We start from the raw sequence: 27,140 nt of genomic DNA on the forward strand, positions 1-27,140 counted from the left end.
CAGAGGAGGAAGAAGAGGAGGAAGAAGAGGAGGAAGACGAAGAGGAGGAAGACGAAGAGGAAGAGGAAGAGGAAGATGAAGAGGAGGAGGAAGAGGAGGAGGAAGAAGAGGAGGAAGAAGAGGAGGAAGAAGAGAAGGAAGACGAGGAGGAAGACGAGGAGGAAGACGAAGAGGAAGAAGAGGAGGAAGACGAGGAGGAAAAAGAAGAAGAAGATCAAGTTAGGGCTTGAAGAAGGAGGCTTTTTCACACGATTTTGTTGGATTTCTTCACCTAAGGTATGGTAGTCTTTGATCCATGGATAGTTTTCATACATGGAGTCCTTCAAAACTCAATATTAGACTTGCAAATTTACCCAAAAAAGCTAGGATTTTACTCCAACTCATGGATTCACTTCAAAAATGTTTCTAATGGTTTAATTGTTTTATATTATGATCAAATTAATGGTTATTTACTGTTTTTAATCACAATCAAGAAGAAGAAGAAGATCAAGTTAGGGCTTGAAGAAGGAGGCCTTTCACGTGATTTTGTTGGATTTCTTCACCTAAGGTATTGTAGTCTTTGATCCATGGATAGTTTTCATACATTGAGTCCTTCCAAACTCAATATTAAACTTGCAACTTTACCCAAAAAAAGCTAAGATTTTAGTCCAACTCATGGATTCACTTCAAAAATGTTTCTAATGGTTTAATTGCTTTATATTATGATCAAATGGTAGTCTTTGATCCATGGATAGTTTTCATACATGGAGTCCTTCAAAACTCAATATTAAACTTGCAACTTTACTCAAAAAAAGCTAGGATTTTACTCCAACCCATGGATTCACTTCAAAAGTGTTTCTAATGGTTTAATTGCTTTATATTATTATCAAATTGATGATTATTTACTGCTTTTAATCATAATCAAGAAGAAGAAGAAGAAGATAATAAAGAAGAAGAAGAAGAAGATCTAGTTAGGGCTTGAAGAAGGAGGCTTTTTCACACGATTTTATTGGACTTCTTCACCTAAGGTATGGTAGTCTTTGATCCATGGATAGTTTTCATACACGGAGTCCTTCCAAACTCAATATTAAACTTGCAACTTTACCCAAAAAAAGCTAGGATTTTACTCCAACTCATGGATTCACTTCAAAAATGTTTCTAATGGTTTAATTGCTTTATATTATGATCAAATTGATGATTATTTACTGTTTTTAATCTAAATTCCTCAAAAATCCATGAATTCCCCCAATTCTTCCAAATTGAATCTTAAAGTGTGGGTGTTGATTGATGTGAGTAGAAGGTTATCAAATTATGAATGTTATGGATTTATTACTAGAATTATGTATTAATTGAGGAATCCCTATGGTTATTATGTTGAATTTCCCCCAAGAAACCATGAAATACCCATGTCCCCAATTTATGAACTTGTGATATGGGTGAATTATAGAAAGATGAATATCATGAGAATGTGCTTGAAGTAGATGAACTATTTGAATCATTTTGTTATCCATGTCTAATGTAGTAATGTAACGACCCGTAAAATGATTAGGTGAAACTAGAGCCTAACAATTGTGTGTTTGAGTTGTAATGGGGTTTCATGTGGTAGAATGATGTCTCGAGCTTAAGTTGAGGGGTTTAGGGGTTAAATATAAAGGTACGACTCCCCAAGGACTACCCTAGGGGTCCTTGAGGAGGACCCTAAAGCCTAACCCTCAAGAAACCAAAAAACTGTAATTTTGGGATAACCTACAGATGGGGACCTACGCCTCGTAGGTCTATCCACGCTCCGTGGATGGCCTCCATAGGTAAAGGCCCCCAAAACCATGTTTCAGTCACAAGCCACGAAGTGAAAATATGGGGGATGACCCCACCCACGGTCCGTGGGTGGGGGTTTCACGGATGGCACCTATTTGCTGTCAAAGTCTCTGCCAAGTTGAGGGTGGTTTGGTAAATTCTTTAAATAGTTAGTTGGTTTAATGGACAGTTATTACAGGTTTATTAAGATATTTTAAGGGTTTTAAAAGTATTAAAATCCTTTTTATACTTCATTATTTCCCTACTCTCAAAATAGAAACCTACCTCTCCAAAAATTATCTCTTTAGAAACTCCATTGAAGAGCAAGTTCAAGGTCAAGTCTAGGGGTCAAGGAGCAGCTTTCTTCAATTCGTGTGGATTTCTTCCCTAAAGGTATGGTAGTCTTCATCCTTGATTTATTTTCATTCAAGGAGACAATTTCATAGATGATTTCAAGTCTCCAAAGTTTCCCCAAAAACCGTAGTTTTCAACCTATGCATGGGTTCATTTCCAAAAGTTTCAAAGGGCATGTAAGTGATGAATCATGGTTTATTGATGTTTTAATGGTGAATTAAGAGGATTTTACCCTATGAACCCATGTTTCCCCCAAATTCTTAAGTTGTGAATTGTAATTGGGAATTGGTTGATCATGAAAGTATGTTGAATTGTTTATGTTTATATTGCATTAGTATTTGAATCATTTTTATTCCCTTATTTATTGTAGTATCTTAGATGCTTGGGTTGTGATTGATGTATAGCCTTGGAAGGCAATTTCATGAAGGATATACTAAGGATCATGATGTGAATAATATGTGTGTTATTTCAATGATAGTATTATGATCATGTTTAGAATGAAATTGTGTTAGTATTGAAAGCTATTTCTCAACCTAACACTTATGAATGATGATGATATATGTGAAAGGTTATTCTCACATACACACACTCATGAATGAAGAATGAATAAGGTTTCTAAGATTATGTTAATAATGTTGTGTTAATTGAAAGGCTATGCTCAATTGTATACTAATAAATGATAATGACATGTTGTGAAAGGACTTTCTCACAATATGGGATTCTTAGTTGAAAGGTTATTCTAATCTTTGAATCTATGAGCTATCTAATGAATGAATGTTGTGTTTGAGATGGATGCTCATCCAGGAGTTGAGGCGGGGTATCTAGTAACAATCACTTATCCCATAATGATGACTAAAGTAATGAATGTTAAGTACTCCATGGGGAATAATGCTAAGCACCGAGTGGATATGAATTGAGATGGATGCTCATCCGGGAGTTAAGGTGGGGTATCTAGTAACAATCTCTTGAGATGGATGCTCATCCGTGAGTTGAGGTGGGGTATCTAGTAGCAATCTCTCTATCCCATAACTATGTGCCCACATAGGTTTAGCTAGTGGATCCATCTAAGCTAAAATGTAATGGTCCTACCTTAGGAAAGTAGGAATCCTTTATCCATTGAGGGTGACACCGGGATTCCATGAATTACTCTCATGGTCTATGTCGGTTAAGGCTTACCCCCACAAAGAATGTTAATGAACTATGGCTTCTCAAGAATGCACTACATAGTGTAGGTGGTAGTATGGGATGCCATCCATGCATTGCACAAGTAGGCTTTGAGAGGGGCTATGGTGTGTTCCTATAATGTCTTAATGGCCAAGAATGAATATCCTCTTAATGAAGCTACTGAAGAATAATGATTTCGATACTTAATGTAATGATGCATGCTTTACTTGGATTTTATTATGAGTTACTTCCTTGCCATGACTTATGAAATGTTTATGTCTCTTTTGTATGAGAATTTTGTAAAGGTGGAAAGGATAAATGGTAAGTTCACTTTTGGTGTCCTTGTTGTCGTACTTAGTATGGATGGTTGTATGGGACGATATTCATACATTGCACATAGTATAGCTTGGGGTTGCTTGAGGCAAAAGTTTAATGTGATGAAATGGCTTATGTGCCGATAATACTCTAATGTGAATAAATGACTTGTATGTTGGTTATGTGTGTATATTATTCCTCTTATATTTATGTTCGTGAAGTTTTCTCAAATTGGCATAAATGCATGACTTCCAAATAAAATGTTTGTTTTAAGCCTGTTTTTGCATTGCTATCATACTTAGTACTTAATTGTGCTAACCCATATTTCTTCTATTTTACTACAAGTGTAGGGTCCGGCATTTGAGTTGATTCTCTCTAGTTGAAGCTTCGATTGAGTTCTTCCAAGACTATTGGTATGTCCTCATGGATTCGAGGAGAAGTACTTTGATGTTTCATTTCTTTCTTGTAATAGACATTTGTTAGACTTTCAATTGTAAAGGGTCGTGTCCCTACTTTTGTTTTGGATATTGTTTTTAAATGGCCATGTGAGACTAGTAGACTTCCGCTTGTTTTAAATGACGTTTTGGATTTTATGGATTTAAAGAAAAGTTTTAATTCCGAACCATTTTCCTTTAATGCTATGAGGTTTATATGACCATGTCACTTTCGGGGTATAGGCTCGGGTCATGACAAACATGGTATCAGAGCATAAGGTTTTAGGAATCATTTTTTGGATTGATGTCTCACAAGCCACGTCTAGAAGAGTCTTGTTCATTGGTGTGAATCGTAACACGTCTATGAGTGAGACGTTATAGGACATTAGGAAGCCACACCTCTTTCATTATTCTTGAAGTCGTTCCATAGAGTTTAGATCTATAAGTGTCCTTTTACTAACCCTTATCTTGTGTTTATAGGAGATGAATACAAGAACTAACCCAAGGAGGATGGAAGAGGAGAATGTGAATGAGGGATTTCCTCCCCAAGGTCCTCAAGGTAACCAAGTCCCTCAAGGCAATCAAGTTTCGGTGGATACCCCGGCCATGACCAATGAAGAAATTAGGTCGGCTTTTCGAACCTTAGCCCAAGCTATGACGGCCCAAATTAATAGGGATGTGGGGCCTCGAGTGAATACTAATGAGAGTACTATGGCTTCGATATTGAGGGATATTTCTAAGATGAACCCCCCTGAGTTTCTAGGTTCCAAAGTGGAAGAGGATCCCCAAAGGTTTGTTGATGAGGTTTGCAAGATACTTAGTGATATGGGGGTGTCTTCGGAGCAGAAGGCGGAGCTAGCCGCCTAACAACTAAAAGATATAGCTCAAATTTGGTATGAACAATAGAAGGGTGAGAGGCCAAGGGGAGCGGGTCCTATAAATTGGGAGGTGTTCAAAGAAGCATTTCTTGATAGGTTTTTCCCCTTACAGTTGAGGGAAATTTTTTTGGTAGAGTTCATGAACCTTCGTCAAGAGGGTATGAGTGTGAAGGAGTATTCTCTTAAGTTCACCCAACTATCAAAATATGCTCCAACCTTAGTGTCAAACTCGAGGGCTAGAATGAATAAGTTTGTGATGGGAGTGTCTGGTTTGGTTGAGGAATAACTATGTACGGCAATGCTCCATCACGACATGGATATATCAAGGCTCATTGTATATGCTCAACAAATTAAGGAGACGAAACTTAAGAAAATGAATAAGGAGGCAAAAATAGCTAGGCCCAATGAACAAGATCAACTAAGGTCCAAAAAGAGGTTCTACAACCAAGATTCCCCAATGGTAAACAATGATAGGGTGTCTAACCCTAATTCCCAAGGAGGAAAAGGAAGTGGTTCTTCTTTTGAAAGATCTATATGTGCCAAGTGTGGGAAGCAACATTTGGGTAAGTGTCTTGCCGACACAGATGGGTACTTTGGATGTGGAAAGAAAGGTCATAAGATGAGAGATTTCCCAACACTCTCAGCAAAAAGAAGAGATTCTAAGAAAGCTTCTCTTGATGACCCGGATCTTAATGCTCCGAAGACTTATCGTTTCTATGTGCTTCAAGCTAACAAGGACAAAGGAGCTCATCCGGATGAAGGCACTGGTATGTGATAGTTCCTTATAGTTGCGAATGTCTTGTTAAGGTTCTTGTGTTTTTTTCATGTCAGCCTTAGTTGGGCTTACTCCTAAGTGGGGGATAGTATTTTGAATAGTAAGGTTGTTGAGAGTTCCAATACCCTTATCTCTTTCCTTTTATTCTTATTCAAGCTTGAGACCAAGAGTTCCTTGTAGCTTGTTTCATAGTTTGGGGTCATGTATGATTATGTGTTTCCATGATCTCCTTATGTTATGCATGTTCTTGATGAATTTATGCTTAAAAAAGAAAATGTGTTTTTATGATTTATGTTCCTCATGTTGATGTGCATCTAGTATGAGTTGTCTACATGCTTCAAGAGGTTGATTATTGAACATGCCGAAATGTGCTTTTAGGAGTAATTGCATAATGTGCTTAATGATGTTATGATGAGCATGATTTGAGTTGGAGAAGGTAATTCCTCCAATGAAATGAGAAATGTTGAAGTTATGATGCATAATGAGTTTGTAGATGTAGTTCCTACTTTCTTGTTTTGCATTGAGCTTATTGATGTGGAGTTGATGTTTCCTTCTAGTTTTGTGCATTGTTTATAATATTGCATGCATGATGGGCTGCTATTCTGGAGTCGTTAATCCCTTAATGTGTTTACAGTGTCATTCGAGGATGAATGTACCCAAGTGGGGGATAATGTAATGACCCGTAAAATGAATAGGTGAAACCAGATCCTAACAATTGTGTGTTTGAGTTGTAATGGGGTTTCATGTGGTAGAATGATATCCTGAGCTTATGTTGAGTGGTTTAGGATTTAAACGTCAAAGTAATACTACTCAAGGACCACCCTAGGGGTCCTTGAGGAGGACCCTAAAGCCTAACCCCCAAGACCCCAAGAAACCAAAAAGCTGTAATTTTGAGATGACCCACAGATGGGGACCTACACCCCATAGGTCCATCCACGCTCCGTGGACGGCCTCCATAGGTCAAGTTCCCCAAAACCATGTTTCAGTCACAAACCAAGAAGTGATAGTACGGGGCGTGACCCCACCCACGATTCGTAGGTAAGAGTTTCGTGGATGGCACCTGTTTGTTGTCAAAGTCTCTGCCAAGTTGAGGGTGGTTTGGTAAATTCTTTAAATAGTCAGTTGAATTAATGGACGGTTATTATTGGTTTATTAAATGGTATTATGGGATGCCTTTCATGCATTGCACAAGTGTGCTTTGAGGTTACTTGGGAGTATAGTGCTCTTAAGATATAAAAACCTAAGTCTCGACTATAAATGTGGACTATGCCCAAGAATGACCAAAAGGGGTACTTAGTTTGGATGGTATTATGGGATGCCGTTCATGCATTGCACAAGTATGCTTTGAGGTGGCTTGTGAAGTAGTTCTCTTATAATATGATAGGCTAAGGGTTGAAGAATGTTAGTATGAAGGTCTAAGTAAACAATATGCTATGAACATGATTTATCTCCTATGCTCATTAACTATGTATTATGTTTACTTGTGATTATATGATGCTTATGTTGGAGGTTATTCTATGACTAAGTTATTATCTCTTATACTTTTGTCCTATGTTGACTAACCATTTTGAGATTCTCTTATGATGTTGTGCTAGCTATCATACTTGGTACATTTTGTACTAGTGCATACTTTACCTACATTCTAATCAAATGTAGGGTTTTGGAGATTCAGTTCCTTTGGAGGTTAGGTTTGTAAGGAGAAAGAAGAGTTGAAGATTTGGTGTGTCCTCATAGCTTCGAGGACAAACCTATTATTTCTTTTTTGTCATTTCTTTATGTTTTAGACTTTTTGTATGGGCTGCGTCCCAAGAGTTATATTCAAGACTTTAATAGATGGTTTGAGACAAAAGTGTAGTAAAGACTTCTGCTTGGTTTATGAAAATGTTTCGATTGTATGGATAAAAGTTTTTTAAAATTTCTGTACTTTTCTATTATCTTATGTTATGATGTGCTAAGAGCTTGTATGAGAACCCTTCGGAGTTAAGTACACCATGCTACACCTATGGTATACCCATGGGTCGTGACAAACTTGGTATCAGAGTACAAGGTTTAGAATGGTTCTAAGATTGTCTCAAACCACATCTAGTAGAGTCTTGTTTATAAATGTGAAGCGCGCCACATTTATGAATAGGAGGCTATTGGATGTTTAGGAAATCTCACTTCTTCATTCTCTAAGTCGTGCCATAGAGCTTGGTTTAATAGGCCCTTTTTTCTAATCCGTGCCCATTGATTTTCAGGGTATGGCTAATACAAGGGCAAAAGCTAGGAGAGAAGAAGAAGGCAATGAGGAGCAAGGGGTTCCTCTCCAAGTGCCACATCAAGCTCCTCCTCAAGCTCCAATTGATCCTCCGAATATGTCTAATAAGGAGATTAGGTCGACCTTTATAATGTTAGCCCAAGCCATGACGGCCCAAGCCAATAGGGAGGTGGTAGCTCCGGCAAACCCAGTAAGGGGATGGTTGCTTTGAGGGCGAGAGAGTTTATTAGGATGAACCCTCCAGAGTTTTATGGCTCCAAGGTGGAGGAAGATCCTCAAGGTTTTATAGATGAGGTGTATAAGGTACTTGCTATCATGGGATTGACTTCGGTAGAGAAAGTGGAGCTAGGCGCTTATCAATTGAGAGATATAGCACAAATATGGTATGAACAATGGAAAGATAATAGGCCGGTAGAAGCAAGCCCAATAGAGTGGGAAGGGTTCAAAGAAGCATTCCTAGATAGGTTCTTTTCCCTAGAATTGAGGGAACGAATGATGCAAGAATTCATTAACCTTCGTCAAGGAGGTATGAGTGTGAAGGAGTATGCTTTTAAGTTCACCCAACTATCCAAGTATGCTGCAACTCTAGTGGCGGACTCAAGGGCTATAATGAATAAATTTGTGATGTGAGTGTCCGACTTGGTAGAGAATAAGTGTCATCCGGCAATGCTTTTCCCTAGTATGAACATTTCAAGTCTTATGGTTCATGCCGAACAAATTGAGGATAAAAAGCTCAAGAAAATGAATAGGGAGGTAAAGAGAGCTAGAACCGATGGTGGGAACTTTTCTAATGCTAAGTCCATTGGACAAAGTAGGCCTAGGACTAAACAAAGGTATTCCGGTCAAGATTCTTCTAACACCCCTAGGTTTGACCAAGAAAAGGGTAGTGGGTCTCCATTTCCCAAGTCTACTTGCTCCAAGTGTGGGAGGAGTCATTATGGTAAGTGTCTAGCCGGCATGGATGGTTGCTATGGGTGTTGAAAAGATGGGCACAAAATGAGAGATTGCTCGATTCTTAAGGCTAAGGGAAGGGAGGATAAGAAAGTTGCATCTAGTGGTCCGGATAAGAGTGCTCAAAAGAAGAATAGGTTCTATAACCTCCAAGCTAAGAATGATCAAGAGTGATCTCCTTATGTTACTACCGGTATGTGCTTCATGCTTTATCTAGATTCCGGTGTTGCTTGTCTTCTATGACTTTTTGATATGATAGACCTTTATGTTGTCTTTAGTATGTATAAGCCTCATAGTTGCTTTCATGTGGTAGAGGATGTTTAGAAGAATTTGGTATTGGCTTACTCCCAAGGGGGAAATAGTGTGCCTAGCTAGTAAGGTCATTGTTTGTCTATGTGTTTCCATGATTTCCTTATATGCATGTTCATGAAAAAGCTTAGATCTGGATAGAAATGACTTATATGCATTGTTTTACCTCATGTTGTAGTGCTTTGCATAAGTTTCATATAGACTTCATGAGACGATTATATGAGCATGCCTTAGTTTGAAGTTGAGAGATTCCTCCTTAAATGAGTGCTTTTTGAGAGTAAATTGCATATGAGCTCCAAGAGTGTATGTTGAGCATAATTTTGTTCGGAAAAGGTAGTTCCTCCTATGAATATGATAATTTATTAGATTTGGGGCAAAAATGGGTTGTTTGATGAAGCTCCTACTTCCTTGTGTTGCATTGAGTATGTGTAGTGGGAGTTGAAGTTTTCCTCTGTGTTTATGTGCATTAGATATGTTTCATGCATGATGGCAAGCTAGTCTAGAGTCCATTTCCTTAAGAAGTTTTTAGAAATGTCATTAGAGGATGAATGTTCCCAAGGGGGAGATATTGTAATACCCCGGAAACTAGTAGACCAGACTAGAGCCTCAAGCTAGGGTTCTAGAGTGTGATGTATGTGGATTAGAGTCGTAGATGAGACTTCCCATACTTAAGAATGAGGGGTTTAGGGGTTAAACGTCAAGGCACGTGTTACACACCGTAGTTTAGAAGACCATTTAAGTTTCTATTGAGGGTGCAAGGGCAAGTGCCAAAGCAAAGGGGCAAAGCCTAATCCAAGGGCCAAAGCTGCCCCAAGCTTGGTGCACACTACCTCAAGTCCACGACCACCACCACGGCCAGTGGTGTGGACCACCGCTCGTGGTGTGGTTCGTGAGGCCAAGTCAGTAGCTCCCTAAGGTCTGCCTCAAAGTGGCTTAGCTTCACGAGCCACTTCACAACCAGTGGTCTTGACCACGGTTCGTGGGAAGGCTCATGAAGATGCCTTACAAAGAGGGAATGTAAGGCACTTTAAGTCAAGCACAGCCCCAATTTTCACGGCCATCATCACGACCAGTGGTCTTGACCATGGTTCATGGGAGGCTTCGTGAAGGTCCCTTAGGCGTTTGGAGGCAATTCTTTGAGGACAAGTCATTGGACCATGAACAATGAGCCACTTCATGGTTAGTAGTCTTGACCACGGCTCGTGGGAAGTCTCGTGGTCATGCCATGGAATGTTCAGGGGCCAAGCCAAGTGTCCTAGCTAATTTTCCCAAGACCACGAGCAGGACCACGGTCTGTGGTGAGGACCACGACCTGTGGTGCCTCTCGTGAGGCTTAGGTAGTAGGCTGACAAGTGGGGGAGTTAATGAGAAATTCCAAAGGTGTAAGTTTTTGGGTGGGGTTATTTTACCTAGTCTTAAAACCCCTATATAAGATATTTTAACCTTTTAAGCACCCATTTAACTTACTTCATCACATGACCCAAATCAAAACCCCAAAATACTCTCCACTCAAATATTTCTCTCTCTAGAAAACCCAAGTCTTGAAGAAGAATGTAGAGCTTGAAGCTAAGGTAAAGAACAAAGACTCCACTGTTGGAATCTTGTGTAGGGATTTAAATTAAGGTATGTTTAGGTTATTCATATATGGGTTCTTCCACCCATAGATTCCCCTAGAATTTCCTAGAATTTGTGAAGAAGAACCCCAATCTAAGTTGGGGTTTCTTCCAATGTGTGGGTTTAATTGGGTATGATTCCAATTGGTTGGATAATACTTATTTATGATTAATTTAGTGTTGATTCATGATATTATGATGAATTTATGTGATTTCGATGATTACCCTAGTCTAATTGATTAAGTTGAATTATGTGGGTTATTGCCATGGAAGGTGAAATTGAAGGTCAAGGTGATCTTCTATAAATAATACTTTGACTAGTTATTTTCTAAGACTAGATATCTATATACATGAATTAATTTAGAATAATGTAAATGTGATGGGTCTTGCTTGGTAATGCATGAGATTGAACTTACATGATGACTTATGACTAGAATCTCTTGATAATGAGGAATGTGATGAGAATTTCTTAAGATGAAGCTTATGACTTGATCGTCTTGTAATCTAGATATGAATAAGGATAGAATGAATTAAAGCTTTAAGAGTAAGGTTTGTAGTCATGAATGTTGAATCACTAGGGCTTTGAGAGTAGAGCCAATGTGATGCATAGAAGTTTAATAGGTAGAATTATGGTGAAAGGCCTATACTCACCTAACCTACCTTATGAATGCTTGAAAGTATAAAGTGATAGAATCACTTGAATGTGGATTGGTTGTCAAAGACATCTTTCCATGAGACATGAATGTTAAGAAAGGGTTAATAGTGAAATGTTGGGGTGTATGCTTGACCCCCAGTGGATATTGACAATGAGATGGAGTTTCACACAAGAGAGGTTCCGCGCTCTAAGTTGAAAGGAAAACCACACCTAGTTGATGTGAGGACTATCCAAGTTAAAGGGGGAACTCTTACATAGTAGAGTGTGGGTTTTCCCAAATTTAGGTCTCATGAGATGGAAGCCTTCACATAGTTGAGTTAAGGTTTCTAGTAGCAATCTCCATATCCAATGAACTAAGACATGCTTAAAGAAGCATCTCATAGTGTTCTAAAGCATAATTGAACTAAGACTTACTTAATGAAGTACCTCATAGTGTTCAAGAATATAAATGGACTTAAGCATGCTTAAGGTAGTATCTCATAGGTCCATGTTAGTGATGAACCTAGACATGCTAAAAGTAGTATCTCATAGGGTTCAATATAATAATAAACTAAGACCTACTTAAGAGAGTACCTCATAGTGTTCTAAAGTTAAAGAGAGGAACTAGGTTCCAAAACAAGAAGTATTAGTATGAGGACCTAAAAGTAGTACTTAGCATGAATAGTATTATGGGATACTATTCATGCATTGCACAAGTATGACTTACGGTCATTCAAGAAAGAGTTCTTTTGAGTGAAGTATCTTGAGAAAGGATTGTGCTATAGTTGCCTTTCATGATATGACTGACTAAGGATGGTAGTTCCCTTATTTATATGAAGTAAGCTACAGAATGAGACCAAATGAGGTAAGTATGACTATGTTGACTTCAAGATTATGCTTAATGTGAATGGTATTATGGGATGCCTTTCATGCATTGCACAAGGGTGCTTTGAGGTCACTTGGGAGTATAGTTCTCTTATGATATAAAAACCTAAGTCTTGACTATGAATGTGGACTATGCCGAAGAATGACCAAAAGGGGTACCTAGTTTGGATGGTATTTTGGGATGTCATTCATGCATTACCCAAGTATGCTTTGAGGTGGATTGTGAAGTAGTTCTCTTATAATATGATTGACTAAGGGTTGAATAATGTTAGTATGAAGGTCTAAGTAAAGACTATGCTATGAACATGATTGTTCTCCTATGTTCATTAACTATGTATTATGTTGACTTGTGATTATATGATTATTATGTTGGAGGTTATGCTATGACTATGTTATTATCTCTTATGCTTTTGTACAATGTTGACTAACCATTTTGAGATGCTTTTCTGATGTTATGCTAGCTATCATACTTGGTACATTTTATACTAACGCATACTTTGCCTTCATTCTAATCAAATGTAGGGTTTCAGAGATTGAGTTCCTTTGGATGCTAGGTTTCTAAGGAGAAAGAAGAGTTGAAGATTTGGTGTGTCCTCATAGCTTCGAGGACAAACATATTATTTCCTTTATGTCATTTCTTTATATTTTAGACTTTTTCTATGGGCTGCGTCCCCAGAGTTTTATTCAAGAGTTTAATATATGGTTTGAGACAAAAGTGTAGTAAAGACTTCCCCTTGCTTTATGAAAATGTTTTGATTATATGGATAAAAGTTTTTAAAATTTCCATACTTTTCTATTATCTTATGTTATGATGTGCTAAGGGCTTCTATGAGACCCCTTCGGGGTCAAGCAGGCCATGTTACACCTAGGGTATACCCTTTGGTCATGACATATGGGATGCCTTTCATGCATTGCACAAGTGTGCTTTGAGGTTACTTAGGAGTATGATGCCCTTATGGTCGAGAATCTTAAGACTTGACCATGTATATAGACTATGATTAAGATGACCAAAAAGGGATACTTGGCTTGGGTGGTATTATGGGATGTTATTCATGCATTGTACATGTATGCTTTTAGGTTACTTGAGAGTAGCTCTATTACGATATATATGACTAAGAGTAAAATAATGCTTATATGATGCTTATGTTGGAGACTTTGCTTATTATTATGATATTGTCTCTTATGCTTATAGTTTATGTTTCATGAAGTATTTCACATGATTTTGGATTATGTCTTATTATGACTAACCCTTGTCTTATGCTCTTAAGATTATGCTAGATAACATATTTAGTACATTTTGTACTAACACATACTTTGCCTACATTCTAATCAAATGTAGGGTTTGGAGATTGAGTTTTACTCTTGGAGATAGGCTTATAGAAGCTGCAAGGAGTTGAAGATGTTGGTGAGTCCTCATATCTTTGAGGACAAAATCCACTAGTTCCTTTATGTCTTTTATTTTCATGTTGAGGCTATTGTATGGGCTGTATCCTAAGAGTTTTATTCTTAAGTTGTATTAGATGGTTTGAGACAAAGACTAGTAAAGACTTCCACTTGTTTTTACGAATATGACTTCGATTGTATGGTTAAAAGTTTGTAAATTTTCCTTACTTTTCTATTATCTTATGTTCATGATATGCTATGAGGCTTGTATGAGGCTTTTCAGAGTCTTGTACGTCGTGTTACGTCTAGGGGGTACCCCTGGGTCGTAACAAACATGGTATCAGAGCACAAGGTTTTGGGATGCTCTTAGGGTGTCTCAAACCACGTCTAGTAGAGTCTTGTTCATAAATGTGAAGCTCACCACATTTATGAATAGGAGGCTATTGAATGCTTAGGAAATCTCACTTCTTCATTCTCTAAGTTGTGCCATAGAGTTTAACTTTATAAGGTCTCTCTCATATTCCTTATCTAATGGTCTTTAGGATATGGCTACTCGAAGGGCTTATGCTACAAAGAGCGAGGGAGTAAAGGTTAGTTGTGATGCCAATTATGGCTTTGTGACTTGATAGATTTGAGATGATAGATTGTGATGTTGTCTTTAGTATGAATAGGTTGCATTATGGAAACGTTTAGTAGATGATAGAACCCGACTTAGTCATGATGAGTTATAAGGTATGTTGATAGATTGGTTGAATAGGGTGTTTAAGTAATTCCTAGATGGGTTGAGTGAGTAGACTACTCTAAGAAGGGTAAAAGTGTAATTTACCATGGTTTAGAATCATCTTGTGTGATGGATGTAAAATCTTAGTGATGACTTGTTCCGACCTTAGAATTGAAAGAAGTGATTCTTAGAAGAGTTCGTATAGGCTTACTCCCAAGGGGGAGATGGTGTGCTCAGATAGCAAGGTCATTGAATGTTCTTGATATTCATGATTTAGGTTGGCTTGATATTCTCGCCTTGAGAGGTGTACTGAGTTTGGGAAGTTTAGTCCCGGTGTTGTAGGCTCATATGAGATCTTGAATGGTGTGATTAAGGTGTCTTGTGAGCTAGAGTGCTTAATGAGAACCTCTCTAAGTTAGAAATACTGGTGGGGATCTTAGACCGGCAAGTTAAGAAATAGAAGAACAAGGAAGTTGTTCCATGAAGTGGTAAGGAGTGTTCTTTAGTAGGGAATTTGGTTAAGAGTGCTACTTGAGAGGCCAAGTGCGAATGAGATGTCCCGATGTCCTCATCCTTTTCCTTTTATTCCTATTCTAGCTTGAGATGATTAGTTCTTCTTCATTGTGTTATGTGTTGGAGTCATGTCTGGTTGTGTTGCCATGATTTCCTTATGTGCATGTTCATGAAAATGCTTAGGCCTTGATAGAAATGACCTATATGCATGGTTTTGCCTCATGTTGTAGTGCATTTGAGTAGAATTGCATATATACTTCATGAGATGAATTAATTAGCATGCCTTAGTTTGGAGTTGAAAGATTCCTCCTTGAATAAATGCTTTTTGAGAGTAAATTGCATTTAAGCTCCATGAGTGTGTATTGAGCATGTTTTAGTTAGGAGATTTGAATTCTTCCTTGAAAATGAGTATTTATAGAATTTCATGCATTTGGGTTGGTAGATGTAGTTCCTATTCCCTTGTGTTGCATTGAATATGTTTAGTTTTGAATTGAAGTTTTCTTGCTTGGTTGTGTGCATTTAGATATGTTGCATGCATGATGGGGTGCTAGTTTAGAGTGGTGACCTTAAGAAGTGTTTAGAATTGTTAATCGAGGACGAATGATCCCAAGGGGGAGATATTGTTACGCCCTGAAAACTAGTGAACTAAACTAGAGAGTTCTAGAGCTTTTCGTAAGAGTTTTAAATTTTGATGAGAGGGTTTAAATCATAAAAATTATTCCCGTACTTAGAATGAGGGTTTTAGGGTTAGGGCATCAAGGTACGACCCCGCAAGGACCACCCAAGGGGTCCTTGAGGAGGACCTCAAAATAACCCCAAAAGCTGTCAAAAAAACAGGCCACCTACAAAGTCATCTACTGGACGTAGATGGACCCAGTGCCCGTGGGTTGGGGTCTTGGGTCAAGGTAGAGTTGGCCTGCAAATTTTAGCCACGGTACCTAACATACGAAGCTGCAGTACGGTTCGTGGACCCACCCACGTTCTGTGGGTGGGGGGTCTCACAAATGGGGCAGAAATTTTAGTTTTTAGTTTTAAGTTTGGGGTTTGGGGGTTAATTAGTAATTAGTTAGGGGATAAGGGAGGTCGGTTAGTTAGTTATTAAACCACCTATATAAGCCTAATAGACCCCTAAACTAAGTCAATTAATTCATTCTTCAAAGAACCCAAATAATTCTCTCTAGAAGTGAAGAAGAAGAAAAAGAAGAAGGGCAGCAACCTAGGTCGAAATTCCTCCATCTTTTCAAGCTTTTTCTAGGCTTTGAATCAAGGTATGTTAGCTTAATTATCTATGGGTTCTTCCACCCATAGAGCCCCCTAGGTTTTCCACCAATTGTGATGTCAAAACCCAATTCTAGTTAGAGTGTCTTCCTACATTGTGGGTAGTGTTTAGGTATGATTCTAATCTAGTGGACACCTAATTATGAATGAATTAGCATTGAATTATGATATTATGATGAATTTATGTGATTTCTATGGTTAACCCTAGTTTATGTGATGAATTTGATATGTTGTGGGTTTATGCCATGAAAGGTGAAATTGAAGAATTATAATTGATCTTCTAAAATCAATGTCATGTGTAGTAATTTTTCAAGGTTAGGAACATACAATGATGAATTGAACTAGACCTTATTATGTATGATGGATCTTGACTTGTAGAACATAGAAGTTGAACCTTATGATGAATCATGACTAGAATCACTTAATAATAAAGAATGTGATTAGAATGCCTTAGAATCTAGGGGTAATTGATGGTTTTGAGCTTTGAGAGTAAGGCTTGTAGTCAAGAATGTAGAATCACTAGGGCTTTCAGAGTAAAGCTAAGGTGAGGATTAGAAGTCTAATAAGTAGAATTGTGGTGAAAGGCCTATACTCACCGAACCTACCTTATAAATGCTTGAAAGTATAAAGTGATAGAATTACTTGAACATGGATTGATAGTCAAGGACATCCTTCCATGAGACTTGATTATTAAGCAAGGCTTAATAGTAAATCTTGGGGGTGTATGCTTGGCTCCAAGTGGATATTGACAATGAGATAGAGTGTCACAAAAGATAGGGTCCGAGCTCCAAGTAGAGAGGAGAACCACACCTAGTTGATGTGAGGACTATCCAAGTTAAAGGGGGAACTCTTACGTAGTAGAGTGTGGGTTTTCCTAAAGTTAGGTCTCATGAGATGGAAGCCTTCACATAGTTGAGTTAAGGTTTCTAGTAGCAATCTCCATATCCAATGAACTAAGACATGCTTGAAGAAGCATCTCATAGTGTTCTAAAGCATAATTAAGCTAAGACTTACTTAATGAAGTACCTCATAGTGTTCAAGAGTTTAAATGGACTTAGACATGCTTAAGGGTAGTATCTCATAGAGTCCATGTTAATAATGAACCTAGACATTCTAAAAGAAGTATTTCATAGGGTTCAACCTAATAATGAACTAAGATGTGCTTAAGAGAGTACCTCATAGTGTTCTAAAGCTTAAGAGAGGAACTAGGTTCCAAACCAAGAAGCATTAGTATGTGGACCTAAAAGTGGTACTTAGCATGAATAGTATTATGGGATGCTATCCATGCATTGCACAAGTATGACTTAAGGTCATTCAAGAATGTGTTCGTGTGAGTGATGTATCTTGAGATAGGATTGTGTTATAGTTGTCTTCCTTGTTAGTAGTGACTAAAGGTGAGAGACTCCCTTGTCTATATGAAGTAAGCTAATAATGAGACAAAAGGAGGGTAAATATGACTAGGATGACTTCAAGATTATGCTTAGTGTGAAGGGTAGTATGGAATGCCGTCAATGCATTGGTGTACTTTGAGGTTACTTAGGAGTATGGTGCCCTTAAGGTAGAGAAGCTTAAGACTTGACCATGTATATAGACTATCATTAAGATGACCAAAAAGGGATACTTGGCTTAGGTGGTATTATGGGATGCTATTCATGCATTGCGCATGTATGTTTTTAGGTTACTTGAGAGTAGCTCTATTACGGTATAGATGACTAAGAGTCAAATAATGCTTATATGATGCTTATGTTGGAGACTTTGCCTATTATTATGATATTGTCTCTTATGCTTATAGTTTATGTTTCATGAAGTATTTCATATGATTTTGGATTCTGTCTTATATTGACTAACCCTTGTCTTATGCTCTTATGATTATGGTAGCTAACATATTTAGTACATTTTGTACTAATGCATACTTTGCCTACATTCTAATCAAATGTAGGGTTTGGAGATTGAGTTCTACTCATAGAGATAGGTTTCTAGAAGTTGCAAGGAGTTGAGGATTTTGGTGAGTCCTCATAGCTTCGAGGACAAAATCCACTAGTTTTTTTATGTCTTTTATTTTCATGTTGAGACTGTTGTATGGGTTGTATCCCAAGAGTTTTATTCTAAAGTTGTATTAGATGGTTTGAGACAAAGAGTAGTAAATACTTCCGCTTATTTTTATGAAAATGACTTCGATTATATGGTTAAAAGTGTTTAAATTTTCCGTACTTTTCTATTATCTTATGGTCATGATAAGCTATGAGTCTTGTATGAGTCTTTTTGGAGTCTTGTATGTCATGTTACGTCTAGGGGGTACCCCTGGGTCGTAGTTGATGAACATTCTTATGACTTGTGTTTTACACAAAAAGTACATGATGATTCACAAACTTGGTAAATGCATACTTTTCAACAAAAATGTCGCTTTTAGCATGTTTTCAAGGATTTTGTGCATGGCTATCATACTTAGTGCATTTTTGTACTAACCCATATTTTCTACATTTTTCACAAAGTGTAGGTTCCGGTTCTTAAGGTGATCTTCTTTTGGATTCAAGCTTGGATCGACTATTCTCCTAGCTTGTGGTAATTCCTCAACATTCGAGGACGTATGAGTCATTAGTAGTTTCTTTCTTAGTCATTTAATGTTTCAAATTATATTGAAGGGTTGTGACCCTATTGTTGATTCAAAGATTGTATTAGATGGCTAATCGAGACATGTTAGATTTCCGTTTGCTTTTATAAAAGACTTCGATTGTATGGATAAACGATTTTAATTTTTCGTACCATTTTATATTATCATATGTTATAATATGATATGAGGCTTTTCGGAGTTTTGTACGTCGTATCACATCTAGGGGGTACTCTTGGGTTGTGAGACACTATTCTAGGATCCTGACCCACGACCCCTCAACCACGGGGCGTGATTCCCTTTGTAGCTGGAGTGTTTTTGGGGCAGATTCTAGGATCCTCTTCAAGGACCCTTGGTTGGTCCTTGAGGAGTCGTACCTTGACGTTCTAACCCAAAACCCTTCATTTTAAGTACAGGAAGTTATATGTTTGACTCAATCCCTCACATCAAGCTCTAGTTTAGCCTACTAGTTTCCAGGGTGTTACAGATCTCCTTTCTATCCATGATATTGATTATGTCTGTGATACTAATGTCGATACTCTTCCCCTTTAGTCTGTTCCACTAGTTAGAGATTTTTCTTATGGTATTCCTTCCGATCTACCTGGTCTTCATCCTGACCATGATATTGATTTTGGAATTGATGTTGAGCTGGGTACATAGCCAGTTTCTATTACACCTTGTCGAATGGCCACAACATAGTTGAGGAAGCATAAGGAGTAGCTCTAGGACCTCTTGGGAAAGGGGTTCATCCGACCAAGTATATCTCTTTGTGGTTCTCTTGTCCTATTGGTGAAGAAGAAGGATGGCACCTTGCGATTGTGCATTAACAACAAGCAGTTGAATAAGGTGAACATCAAGAACAAGTATCTTTTGCCATGGGTTGATGATTTATTTGACTAGCTTCAAGGTGCAGTGGTGTTTTCTAATATTGACTTGGGATTGGGCTACCACTAGTTGAGGATTAGGGTGGAGGACATCCCTAAAACTGCCTTTATGACTCGGTTTGCTAACTACGAGTTCTTAATCATGTCTTTTGGGTTGACTGATTCCCCAACAACATTTATGGAGTTGATGAACAACATGTTCGGACCTTATTTAGACTCATTTCAAACTGTTTTTATCAACGACATCTTGGTCAACTTATGGAGTACGGAGTAGCATGATCAAAATATAAGGATTGTACTCCAGACCTTAAGAGAGGAACATCTTTATACCAAATTCACTAAATGTGAGTATTGTCGTGAGTCGGTAGAGTTCTTTGGGAACGTAGTGTCCAAGAATTGCATTATGGTGGATTCGACGAAGATTGAGGCAATTCATAGTTGGGCTAGGGCTACTTCTCTCACTATAGTTCACAGTTTTGTCGGGTTAGCAAGCTACTATAGACGGTTAAGACTACTTTGATGCTTCATTTACTGCAATTTATAAGAATCCCATCAACAAGCAAAAAATTATTGTATAATTAAAACCACAAAATAAGGATTTTATTAAAAATCATAATTTTTTCAAAACAATTACAATAAACCTTAATATTAATGCATTAATAAGATGAATAATTTCAAAATAATACAGTCAATAAGTGAAACATAATCATTAGTGTGATAACTATACCCCAAAGCAAAACCTTAAACAGAATCGTAAAAGAAATACATGATAAAACCCTATCTAGAAAACAAAAAAAATACTATATAAACAAGAGAAAGAACAAAAAATAGATTTCTTAGAATATAATCAATTACTTGGAAAGAATTTCATCCTTCATCGAAGAAAACTCACTATTACAGTTATGATCAGAGCAAAAGCTTCACTACTTCACCAAAAGCTTTGAGGTTTGACTTTATTACGCAGATATTTTAGGAAAAGAGAAAAGTTAGAAGAATTCACACAAAGCTTCGAGAAGAGAAATTGAAAATCTTCACCCAAATCTTTACCCAAGCTTCAACAAGAAACGTTCGAAATATACAGATGATTTGACTTCATTGAATAAGGGCTTTTATAGATATAGGGTCGAGTAAATATCTATTTGGATTTTGATATTAAAAAGGGTCAGGTAAATATTTATCTACATGGACATCAAGTAGGCCATGCTTCGATGGTGGATAGCGTGTGTATACACGATTGATGTCTTTGGACGGTAAGGGTGCAGTCGTATATTAAAAATCAAGTTCAAGGGAGGGGAGTATTTAACCTTGATATATTTAAGGTGTTCGCTGAATAAAGAGTTACAAGTCCAGGAGGTATATAGCACTTCTCTCTCTTCATTTCAAAAAAAAATATTTTAATTCAAACTTTTAACATGACATGCTTAACACTACTCCCTTCGTCCTATATTGGTTGATCATCTTACTAAAACTAGTTTTCCCATGTTAGTTGTCCACATTCCTAAATTTTATATTACCCTTGCAATTAATTCTTTTTGAAAGTGTTCATATTTATTTGCAAAATTCCAAAAAGTTTTTTAAGGGGTGAATTAGTAAAATTACTTATTTATAATATATTAATATACGTGTAGAAAGGAAAACGATCAACAAATATGGGACGGGGGGATTATTTCATTTTCATACATTAGACATATATTAAATGTAACATGAAAAGCATCAGGTACTATACCAAAAATGATCTTTAGCGACAATTTATTACTGAAAATAGCTTAATTAATATGTTCTTTTATAGGCAATTAGCACTCTTTGTACATGTCCCCTAAAGCCTTCAGTGATGTTGGATCAAATAACAATTAACTAATATCGGTAAAGATTTTAACACTCTTTGTTAATGTTCATATTTAATACCGCTAAAAGTTATTTTTATTATATTGTAGTATTAATTTCTCTGTTTTGAATGCAAGATATTGATGAATTTTCATATCAAAATACCAATACATGTGAACAAAATTGCACAAACACACCAGGGAGTTATAATTGTTCCTGTCCAAAAGGATATTGGTGATCGCAGAGAGAATGGCCGTGGCAGTATTGCACCAAACTCAAACTCTGAGTTCCCATGGATCGATATTTTTATTGGTAAGTTTCTTATAATTTAAACTTGAATTTTTCTCTTCTCACATATGGATAAATTTCATGCATACTTTATATTAAAAAGTCATGGCTTATACATGCTAATAATAAATCTTGAATACATTTCTTGAAGTGAAAAATAAAATTACAATCATGTTCATTCGATTTATTAGATTTTCAATTCCCACAAAATTTGTTCAATAAACACAACTACGAGTGTTCGTTTTGTATCTCTAGTGGTTGGGACAACATGGCTCTATTTAGTATCATGAAAAGAAAAGTAATTAAACTTCGCGAGAAATTCTTCCAACAAAATGGTGGTTTGCTATTGAAACAAGGAATTTCTTCTAATGAGGGTAGTGTGGAAGCAACAAATTTTTTTACAGTCGTGGAGATAAGAAGGCTTCAAAGAAGTGTGCTAGTGAAAGAATCCTTAGTCGTAGTTGAAATGGAATTTTTTACGAAGGTATTCTACCTGATAACCGCATAGTTTGTATTAAGAAATCTACGCTTATGGACAAGGAACATATTGGACAGTTCATCAATGAGGTATTTATTCTTACTCGAGCTAACAATAGAAACGTGTTGAAACTCTTTTGATATCGATTGGAATCCAAAGTTCCTTTACTTGTCTATGAATACATTTCTCACAGAACTCTTTATGAGCATATCCAAAATTAATATAGAGCACCTTGGTTACCTTAGCAAAATCGGCTAAGAGTTGCTAGTGAGACAACATGTGCACTTGCTTACTTTCATTCTTCTGCTTAAATTCCTATAATTCACAAAGATGTCATGTCTTTCAATATTTTTTTTATATTATGTTTACACCACGACAATGGCAGAGTTTGGAGCTTCAAGGTTAATACTGTCACGACCCGGGATCACCCCCTAGTCGTAACCGGCGTACTCGACCTCGAAGAGGTCTAATACAAGTCTCTTAGCATTCATTCATCGCATAGACCTCGAAGCCATAAGGAATTAAAAACTTTTTTTACCAAGAAAACATTTCATTAAAAAAAAACAATAGCAAGAGGAAGACTTTCTAGACTTTATACATGATGTCTCAAAACCATCTAATACTTTAGAGTACAAAATTCGGGACCAATCCCATACACAACTTAAACAATACTAAAAAGACATAAAAGAACATATGGGGTATTGTCCTCGAATATATGAGGACTCACCAAGTCTTCATCTTCAACACTTAGAAACCTATCAAATAGCCATGACATATCACCATCTCCAAATCCCTACACTTTAGTCAAAAAGGGAAAGAAAGGGATTAGCACAATTAAGTACTAAGTATGGAAGCCATGCAAAAACATGCTAAAAGGGATGTTTATTGGAGAAACATGCTTTTATGCCGTTTGGTAAAACTTCATGAAAAAAATACAAGTATAAGAGTCACAATATCCAACCATAACCAACATACAAGTCATTAACCATTTTAGCACATACGCCACACATAACCCATTCCTTCACCTTAAACCATCCACCTCAAATAACCCTTCGACAACACTTTGTGCAATGTATGGATAGCGTCCCATACCACCATCCACACTAAAGCATCATCCTAAGGCCACCAAATGTGAACTTACCACTTATCATGCTTTATATCATAAGCCATCATGCACAACTAGTACCAATGTACAACACATGAACATAATTGACAAGTAAGCCTTTTCATCATTTCTTGACCTCTATCTCAAGTTACCCAAAGTCACACTTAAGTGAAACATGAAGTGACCGCCCATACAATCTCTTCATATACACCTAAGTGTTCCTAAGGGTTACCATAGATAAGGAAATTTACCATTACAATATAACATACTAAGTCAATGTTCACATATAAAACCATAGTCAACCGTATACATACTCAACATATATTCATATACAACCCATGCTTAACTTTAAAGGAACACATGCCATTTCATTACCATAGGACCTCTACCTAATATAACCTTAAGACACACTTGAGTAAGACAAGAAGTGACCGCCCATACAACCTCTTCAAGCACGCTTAAGTGTTCCTCAAGATTACCTTAGATAAGGACATTTCCTTTACAACATAACATCAATAGACCAACATTCTCTAAGAAACCATTTTTGGAGACATTCAAGCACATAAGGGGACTTTCACATAATAGTCGTTAGACTTAGGGAACTCACTTTAGTATCTTCAAAGCCTACTCGTGCCATGTGTAGATAGCATCCCATACTACTACCTACACGTTGTAGAACCTATCCAATAACTAGAGTGCACATCCCACATGATGGGAATAGGCATAACCGACATAGACCATACTAGCTAGGTATGGAATCCAGAGTCTATCCTACTCCGTGGAGGTTGTTCTACTTGCCAAAGGTAGAACTAGTAAGCAACCCATGTAGGCACATGGTTTAGGGGATGTCCAAGGAAGTTCATTGTGTCTAATCTCATACTCAACTAGGCCACCTTCCTAACCACATCCACTCGGTGCTAGCCTTGTTTCCCATAGAGTATTCAATCACATATGTACTTAGAGAAGGTTCATTTTCTAGTTCAACCAACTCATAGTACCTCTTCCCAAGAAAGGCCCCATTTCTTAGTCATGGCCAATCAAGGTTCATAAGGCTAGCTCATTAAATCCCCCTGGAAGGGTGCCTTAGGCCTACCGATTTTTCATTAAGGGTGCCTTAAGCCTGCCGATCCAAGGTTCATCATTTCACACATGAGAAGGGCTACCACCATTAGGTCTACCGATTTCATGGTTTTACATTTACTTAGGAAAGCTAGACTTATGAAAGGGCACCATTTCTTAGTTTTGCCGATTCAAGTCTTGGCCTAGAATTCCTCTTTTAGCATTTATAGAAAGGGCACCATTTCTTAGTTCTGCCCATTTCACACATTCATGCATTCAAGACTTTAAGTAACAAGGAGGGACACTTTAGTCTACCAACCAAGTCACAACATTTTCATTTAAGGATACTTCATAATCCAACATCATTTCATATATACATCATGAGAAATCATACTTTAACTCACAATGCTATCCACTTTACATAGGATCATCACAAGATCACATAAAACTCATTCACATCATACCTTCACATATAGCTTCACATAAAACTCATTCACATCATACCTTCACATATAGCTTCACATAAAACTCATTCACATCATACCTTCACATATAGCTTCACATAGGACTTTACATATAGCCTCATTCATATATAATAATATAACAATACAATAACACTCATATAATGCCCTTCATGGCCTCAATTCACAATAATACAATATTCCAACATTATGCAACAACTTCCCCAATGCCTTCATGGCTACAATTCACAATAATACCACACAAGAACAAGATATACACTTCCACCAAAGGTGGATTCAACCTACCAACAACAATTAATTCAATAAAGAAAGTTCAAGCTTTCTTACCATAATTCAAAGTCATAGCCAAAATCACCAAAAATCCAAGCAATCACCAATACTTCACTCATAAGGCTTACCACCCTTAATTCACCCATTATCAACAATTAATCATGAATAAACATTAAACAACACAAGAGATATCAATACAATTCACTTTACACATAATTCCATCAACTTTGAATTTATAGAAATAGACCCACTTCATAAACACATTTTGGGGTTTTGTAGAATACAAGGATTCATGGAGTTTTTCATCTTAAAACATCAAATAAACATCAATAATATCATAACTTATCATTTGAAATCGTTTCATGCAAGAACCCATGAGTTTGAGTAGAAATTAGGCTTTTTCACAAACTTTGGAAAAGTTGAAAACCATTTGAAATTGGCTCTAGGGTGATAGCTTGCCCTAGATAAAGAACTCCCATACCTTTACTAAGATTCCCCAAGAAATTTGATGAAGAAAACGTCTTGCATCCACAACCCTAGCTCCCACTTCTTCTTCTTCTTCTCTCTTCTTTCTCTCTTCTTCTCTTCTTCACTCAAGAACCCTAACTCTTACTCTTTTAAAATGGAACAAAAATGATCCACAATCAGACTAACACAACAATATAACCTCAAAAGAAATGATTTGTGAAAAGACCAAAATGCCCTTAAATTTCCGGACGGACTCCCTGCCAACTGCCCAACTTTCAAAGGGCATAACTCGCTTATACAAACTCGGAATCGAGCAAACTTGGTGGCGTTGGAAAGATCGTTCCAAGGGCTTTCCAAACATAACTGGATCAACTCCTGGATCATCCTGAGCTAGGAGTTATGACTGCTCAAAGTTGGCCAAAAACTCACTGATTTCCACACTTGGCCGAATTTCCAGATTCTGAATTTTTTTCCAAATATGACTACTTCCAATTTCAAGCTTCTTCATATTCATTTTAAATTGTCGGATGTTACAAATACCTATTGATCAAACACATCTTGCTACAATGATTCAAGGGACACAAGGATACCTAGATCCTAAATATTATTGCACAAGTCAATTGACAGAGAAAAGTAATGTTTGTAGTTTTGGAGTAGTTCTTGCAAAACTTTTGATAGGTATGAAACCTATTTGAGGGACAGAAATGACATGGACAAGAATTTGGCAAAGTATTTTATTTTATCCATGAGAAAGAATCAACTGTTTCAAATTCTTAAGCGCATAGTGGTAAGAGAGGAAGACTTGAGCAACTCCAAAAAAGGGGCTAAACTAGTGAAGAGTTGCCTTAGTTTGCATGGTGATGATAGGCCTAGATTAAAGAAGTAGCAATGGAACATGGAAATTTGAGAAAGCTAACAAAAAATAACTCTTGGGCTAATGGACATGAAGAGAACAAAGATGAATTATCAGATCTCTATACAATTTTAATTAACTATAATACAGGCATCGACAATATCTTTGGACAATATAGTTCAAATTCCAATACAAATAGCAGCAACTTTTAAGGACAATATAGTTTGGGCAGTACTTCTAACACAAATAGCCCATTCATTCAAAATAGATGGGCTATTTGATTAACCTCTTTGAATTTTTTATGTAATTTTCTTCCTTCTAATTCGTACTTTCCTCAGTGAATTTTTATTTACATTTGAGTCAAATTCAATCTTATGTTACCTTTTTTAATGTATTTTTTTCTCATTTTATGTGAGATGTTTTTTTTTAGACTATTTCAGTATATTTTAGATAAATTGGTTTATACTTAATTTAGTTCAAAAAGTTGGTAAAACTAGATTTCTTTATCTATCTAACAACAAAAGAACTAGTTATCTAACACACTGGTTATATATATGGGATCATGCACGGATTCACCATGCTTC

The 27,140-nt window shown here is 37.0% G+C and overlaps 1 pseudogene; it reads left to right on the forward strand.

The window, feature by feature from the left end:
- The first annotated feature begins 5,216 nt into the window (after positions 1 to 5,216).
- Positions 5,217 to 26,768, forward strand: LOC125833046 (putative wall-associated receptor kinase-like 16; annotated as a pseudogene).
- The last annotated feature ends 372 nt before the right edge of the window (positions 26,769 to 27,140 follow it).

Source organism: Solanum verrucosum, unplaced genomic scaffold (assembly GCF_900185275.1).
Source record: "Solanum verrucosum unplaced genomic scaffold, falcon-dt-bn FXZP01000202.1, whole genome shotgun sequence".
Lineage (NCBI taxonomy): Eukaryota > Viridiplantae > Streptophyta > Magnoliopsida > Solanales > Solanaceae > Solanum > Solanum verrucosum.